The following is a 7,651-nucleotide window of genomic DNA, read 5'->3' as shown; positions in this document are numbered from 1 at the left end:
GATCATAGAATACTTCTGGAGCAAATGAAGATGTCAAGACTGTCCTCTCCCATGGTGAGAACAACGAGGTGGTGCTCCAGCTGTCCAGCTGCTGAAGGCCCATTTCACAGAGACCACAAATAGGCTTATCCTTCATGCAGACGGAAGTTTGTTTCTCTTCTTTCCTCATTTTTATGGATTTAATTGTTGCTATCTTAAAAATCATGTTATGAAACTAAAATTCTCACCCTCAACCTACCCTGACTCCTCATCTAACACTGCTTAGTATGTGTGCAGTGAATGGACATAGTGTACAACATTTTTGATACCAGATGAGGTTCTAAAGCTGTCTGTGTTCTAATTGAGCATTAATAATATTCTAACCACATATATGTATACAACACAAAATGCTTTCTGAAAGTTCCTGGTGGAGGGGTGAGGTGGGCTTTAGTGCAGATTTTACAGAGAGCTACTCCTGCAGATGGAACCAGCCAGCTACGCTGTGGCTCTCCTTGAACACAGACGTAAAAACCTCACTGGTAGAAATAGGGCCTGCACCTTCCTGAACACTGTCTCACTGGGCTGTAAGTGTTGTGTATCCCTGCGTGTTTGTTTCCAGGGTAAATGTACACAGCCCCCTTTTTATTATCCTACAGTGGTGCATCAATGGCTACATCTCAGAAACCACCTCCATTTGGATCTGCTACAGAGGTGATGGTGGTCCCAAATCTGCCCAGTGACAACACACAGACCTTCATCTCGCCAGTTTCAACAGGTGTTCGTATGGTTTCTGGTGGATGGCATTTCACCCTGCTGCTTAAATAAAAAAAAGGTTGCATTGTTAGTCATATTTTGTAAGTCTCTTCTCTTGAATAAGTCTTTTTTTATTGCTAAGTTTTAGTGAACTAAGTCATTCATTATATATTGCACATGTCACAGTGAAATTGCAAATCCAGGTTACAGTAAAGACAGTGCTTACTTCACAGTGATTGTCATCAGTACTGCCACTAATATGCTCTTTTTTTTAACTTAGCACTGTATTTGGTATTGTGGTGAGATTCCATCGCTGATTTGAAAAAAAAAGCGTTACCGTAGACCCTGCCACAAATATATTGTAAAATCAGCAAAATAGGTTCAAGGCGAGGCGCCCTGAGCATCTTCTGCATATTATTGAAAACTACCGTTCAGAAAACATAAAAATAAAAACCTAAGTCAGTACCACACACAGCGCTGCTGCATGTGAGGATGGATCAGGTCGTGTGTGTGTGTGTGTGTGTGTGTGTGTGTGTGTGTCTGTGTGTGTGTGTGTGTGGTGTCTGTGTGTCTAGGATGACGGGACATCCGAACGCGATACAAAAACATTTAAATCTCTGTGATTTAAACCTTCCTCAACAGGATCCTCCATAAACGGAGGGCAGTCATGTTTTCCTCTAAAACAGTGGTCCCCAACCCCCGGGCCGCGGACCGCTACCGGTCCGTGGGTCATTTGGTATCGGGCTGCACAGAATTAAAAAATGATTTACATTACTTCTGTTTTATTTATTTCGGAGTCGGAAAGATGTTTTATTTTGAAAAGTGACGTCTGTCACGCTTGACCGGTCTCGGTCACGTGACAGGTTAGCCCTAAATTAAGCGCCCACCACTGGTCCAGTGTACCGGATTAAAATCAAGGCAGATTATCCTGAGATCGCCCAAAAAGTATCGCAAACCCTGTTTCCATTCCCAAACTCCTGTCCTTGAGAAGCGGCATTTGTTTGTTTGTTTACTGTCTGTTGATGTCTGCATTTCACATAAAACCACTGCGGATGATTTATTAGAAGAAGAGGAAGAAGAAGAAGTATACTTTATTTATCCCCGCAGGGAAATGACACAGTCACTCAATACACGCTGTTGTGTTAGTTCTTTTTAACAATCAGTGTATCCACCGGCCCCCTGAACACAGCACACAGGGGGGCCTGCAAGCATGCAGTTAGTACACATCAAGCAACACACATCAGGGAGGCAGAGTGACGGGCAGCGGCTTCTGGAACGCGCCCCAATTGAGCAGCTTGTAGGGGGGGGTGCCTTGCTCAAGGGCACCTTGGCAGTGGCTGGGAGGTGAGCTGACGCCTCCCACCGTCAGCTCACACTCCTGGTGGCATCCTGGCGGGAGCGGGATTCGATCCACCGATGGCTGGGGCGATCTGTCTACAAGACATCTGCGCTACCGCTGAGCCACTGCCGCCCCAACTGAGCCGCTGAGCCACTACAGCTGTCCTGGCGTCATTAACGATTATCGAGCAAATGAAGGCCGGTCAGAGAAATATTGTCTGAGATGAAACCGGTCCCTGGAGATAAAAAGGTTGGAGACCGCTGCTCTAAAATACCTCTAGAATACAGTTATTCATAAAACTGACCTTCAGGTCAAACTCTCCGTCTCCGTTAATCCAATTTAACAGAGAATGTTTAATCTTTTCAAACGATCTAGTTTTACTGTGAGTAAAACACACTGAATTATTTGTAATAGCCAAATCACAGGCAAGTGTATGAAAGAGAAACACATGGTATTGTTTGTTTTCAGCTTGTTCCTTTGTCCCAACCGACAGACAGAAATCAATAAAATCTATAAATCCAGTTACAACATCTTGTTTTTGTGATGATCTGTGTCTGTCTGGCTTTTTTCTTTTATTAATTGGTTTTCATTCTATGTTTATTTCTGGTTTTCTGTTATTGTCGTCTCTGGATTGATTACACCCTGTCTTGTTTTCCCTGATGGCTTCGTTTAGTGTCCAGCCAATCTGTGTTTAGTATTTCCCAGTGTTCCTCCCATTCAATATGTTGATGATTCCTTTCACCTGAACCTAATTTAGCCCCCTGGTCTGTGTACTTAAAGCCCTTCACTTCAGTTCTGCCCTGTCGCAGAAGTGAACATTCAGTATTTGTTTAAGCAGAGAGCTCGTATGCCAATCGTCATTGTTACTCCTTGACCACGAGTTTGCCTTGCCTAGTCTGTTCTTTTGCTCGACTTTGACCTTTGCCTGTTTGACCATGATTTTTGTCTTCGATGCCCTGTGTATGACCTTTGGCCTGTCTGTCAGATTTTGGTTTTGCTTGCCTCCCGTGTACTGTCCTGATTGTAGTTTTGACCCCTGCCTGGATCTTTACGGGTCTTGGATATCCATCTGGTGCTGCAATCCTTGTGTTCTCCTGCTTTGAAACGGACTGATTAAAAACTTTTGATTTTGTGACACTTTGACTGTCGTGATTGGTTCCTTTGGAGACCGTTACGGTTTTAAAATTGAAAAGCTCTGCCAATAAATGTGTGCTGGGTTCCTGTCTGTGTTCTTAAACTTCAGGGTGCTTGGCACTGGAGGATAAGATATTTATCTTCTCCAACTGACCATCTACTCACATGAAACATTTGGATAAGGCTGCTATCAGACTCAGGTCTGCATATTGACATCCGAACAGCCTGCATTTAATAGAGTTACACCTTCCCCATGAAATCTATGGATAATATTCTCTTTTGATTGGGAATGTCTTGTGACATCTTTGTCCAACACAAGGTTTCCATCCCTGATCCAGGTCCGCAGTCTAATCTAGAGCGTTCAGCAAACCAATTTTTGATTGATTCATACTTCACAAAAGCAAAAGTGAACAAACCACATTGCAGGATTGCAATTATATTGTGTAAAGTTTTATTGTTTCCCTACTATTAATTGTTTTTGAATGTGAATTTGCACGGATATCTTTTGGACTTTGTGTGAATAGGATTATTTTGTCATTTGTTTTGTGAATAAACGTGCTTTTAAAAACTGTGGTAAATGACATTGCAATCAAGATTTGATTCACCTGAGAGGGAGCAGCGTTACCATGGAAACTGCACTGTATCCTTACTGGACTGTGAGAAATCACTCATTATTTTTTCTTCCTTCAGTATTTTTAGGTGCCACATGTTCAACAGAGGGAACTTTTACATTTCAGGATAAATGGGAAGGATTAAACAGTTTTCTGCCTGGATGCTCAGCTAGGTAGCTAAAATCATTTGGAATGCACATGTAAATCAGGTGATATGCTGTAAATCAGAGGGACTGAGCATAATCATTATCATCCAGTAATTATCATACTTTTATCATACACAATTCAACCAGCCAGGATGATAACTGGAAACAACAACAACAAACTGCAAGCAGGAGCGGAAACCTCAATTAGCCTGAACTATATCTGGATATTTCACACACTTGTATCCTAGTAGAATCACCACACACACACACACACACACACACACACACACACACACACACACACACACACACACACACACACACAGAGAGAGAGTGAAATTTCTATTAGCATTTTTGGAATCTAATTTCAGAATCTCAGTCCACTAAGTCTTGAGCTGGGGACTGGTTCTAGTGGTTCTAAACCTGTGGCGGACAAAACTTTAGAGGGTGAAGGTAAGAAGGGTGGGAGGTGTCAGTTTCCCGTCCTGAGCACTGCTGAGGCGCCCTTGAGCAAGGCACTGTCACCTGTATAAGCTGCTCATTTTGGGCGCACCACGAAGGAGCTGCCCGCCGCTCTACCTCCCCATCACTTGCATGCCTACAGGCCCCTCGTGTGTGTGCTACGGTCCTCTACGCACTCTGTACAGTGTTCTTGTTAGCGTGCGACCTTCAGTCTTTGACACACATCTTTTGATGTGTTAGTACACAATCATCAGACAACATGTATCCCTGGGACGCAAGCTTTAAATACAATAAAAAAAATCGATGCTACCTTTTTCTGCGATAGAATATTGTGAATATTGCTTACTTTGTACACATTTTGATGGGAATCAAAAGTGGAAGGGAAAAACAGATGTAATGTGACTCTGAAAAAGTTTCTCAAAGCACTTCATTACCACAGGGGGGGGGTGCCACTGGCCGGTAGTCGTCGAATCCAGTGATGATTTGAGTTTTGGGTAGAGGGTTGTTAGGATTTCAAGTAGGGTGGTGCGATGGACTGGGACAGGGACTGGTTGAAGATCCTTGGGAAAATCCCAGCCTACTGGTCTGCACACCCGTCCAGAGATGCCATCTGGTCCAGCAGCCTTCCTCGGGTTAACAGCCAGCAGCGTGCACCTCACCTCTAGTTCCTCCACAGTGAGGGTGAAGCTGCTACGGGTTGTCAGACAGTCTGAGCCTGTCTGGACCTGTAACAGCTTCTTCAATCGGTTCAGCTCCCCCACCACTCCCAGCTCCTCGTCCCAGGCCTCTCCCAGCCCTGCAGACCACTCCACTGATGCTCCCTCCTCCTGTTTTTCTTCTCTTTCCACCCCTGCCCCTGCCACTTCTCCCGAGCCCACTCCAAGAACTGCGAAGCTCAATGGCCCCACCTCAACCGCTGGACTTCCAACCTCGCCATGACCTCCTGTTCCCACCACGACTGAGACCGTCATCACTGCAGAGATGTTGACGACAACGCTGAGGAACACTGAGGCTCCATCCCTATAAGGCGGCTGGACCAGATAAGGTCTCCCTAAGACTCCTCCAAATCTGTGCTTCGGAACTGGGGGACCCCCTGTAGCGATTGTTAAACCTCGGTCTGCGGCTGGAGAGGGTCCCTTCACTGTGGAAGACCTCCTGCATTGTCCCGGTACCCAAGAAAAGACGCCCTACTGAGCTCAACGACCACCGACCGGTCGCTCTTACCTCCCACGTAATTAAGACCCTAGAGCGACTGGTCCTGGAGCTCATGCGTCCACAGGTGAAGGGTGCAATGGACCCTCTCCAGTTCACCTATCAGGCCAAGGTTGGGGTTGACGATGCTGTCTTGTACCTCTTCCACCATTTGCTCTCCTACCTGGACGCCAGGGGCCGTCAGGGTGCTCTTCTTTGATTTTTAGAGCGCCTTCAACACCATCCAGCCCCGGCTCCTGCAGGATAAACTGACCTCCATGGCTGTGGACCCCTACCTCGTGAGCTGGATCACGGACTACCTAACGGACAGACCCCAATACGTCCGTATGGAGGACTATTTTTCTTCTATGGTGACCAGCAGCATGGGGGCGCCACAAGGGACTGTTCTCTCCCCCATTCTCTTCACCCTCTACACATCGGACTTCAAGCACAACTCAGATACATGCCACATACAGAAGTACTCCAATGACACTGCGATTGTGGCATGTATCCTGGAGGGTGACGAGGGGGGGTACAGGGCATTGGTGGCTGACTTCGTGGAGTGGTGCCAACAGAACCAGCTCCAGCTCAACGTCTCCAAGACGAAGGAGATGGTGCTGGATTTCCGGCGGGCACCTCCCTCTCCACAGCCAGTCATCATGGAGGGCAGTGAGGTGGAGGTGGTAGAAAACTATAAGTACCTGGGACTGCAGCTAGACAGCAGACTGGACTGGTCACTCAACTCGAACTGTGTGTACAAGAAGGGGCAGAGCAGGATGTACTTCCTGAGGAGGCTGGCCTCCTTCAACATCTGTCCTGAGCTCCTTCTCATGTTCTATTAGTCTGTAGTCTCCAGTGTGCTGTCATACGGCATTGTGTGTTGGGGTGGTGGGGGCCAGGAAAAGAGATATTGACCATCTTGACAGACTCATCCGCAGCGCGGGCTCAGTGGTATGGCTGAGCCTGGACTCTGTGGAGACAGTTCTAGGGAGCAGGAACATGTCTAAAGTCAGGGGTATCAAAAACAACACCAGCCCCCCTGCACACCACCTTCTCCCAGCAGAGGAGCACCTTCAGCGGCAGACTGCTGTCACACAGCACCTCCACAGAGAGGCTGAGGTCCTCCTTCGTGCCCCGTGCCATCAGGGGGTACAATGACTCTCTCAGGAGGAGCGGGGGGTAGGTGGCGAGGTCAGCACAGGGTTGAATAGATTTTATTTAATTTTAAACCATTTAGTGTAGTGTATCTCTTGTGGTATGTCCTGTGATGTCTGCGTTTCTTTTTCTCCTGGCGTTTATCCAGTATTTATTCATTATGTAATGCCTGAGTTGTGGATATGTGCAATTTATCTATCTATCTATATATATATATCTGTATCTGATGACTCTGCTTTGAAGCGGGCAAAGAAGAGGTTTAGCTCGTCCAGTGAGGCGTCGCCATCAGCAGTGCCAGGTTTGGCCTTGTGGTTGGTGATGTGCTGGAATCCTTGCCACACCTGTCTGTTGTTGCCATCCACGTAGCCCTCAGTCCTCCTCCTGTAGTCAGTCTTAGCCTTGCAGATGCCTCTCCTTAGGTCGGCCCTGGCCTTGTCTCCACACCTGAAGGAGATGTCTCTCTTTATCAGCAGCTATTGGACCTCCCTAGTCATCCAGGGCTTCTGGTTAGGGTAGATCTTAATGGTCTTGTCCACCGTAACATTATCAGTGCAGATCTTAATGTAGCATGAGACTGTCAGTGAACACCTCCAGACATTGGTGTTAGAAAATGTCCCAGTTAGTCCTGTCAATGCAGTCCTGCAGCTGCAGGGAGGCTCCTGAAGGCCAGGTTTTAACAGTCTTTGTGGTTGTGAGGGCTGTTTTTCTAAGGGAGGTGTAGCAGGGACTAAAAGCAGTGACAGGTGGTCAGACCAGGCCAGCTGCGGTAAGGGTCTGCCCTATTTTCCTGCTTGATATTGCTATACACCTTGTCCAGAGTGTTAGCTCCTCAGGTAGCACAGTCCACATGCTGGTAGAATTTGTGGAGTACTGCTTTTAGA

This window comes from Antennarius striatus, chromosome 7 (assembly GCF_040054535.1).
Source record: "Antennarius striatus isolate MH-2024 chromosome 7, ASM4005453v1, whole genome shotgun sequence".
NCBI classification, from domain to species: Eukaryota; Metazoa; Chordata; class Actinopteri; order Lophiiformes; family Antennariidae; genus Antennarius; species Antennarius striatus.
Note: the sequence above shows the minus strand (reverse complement) of the source record.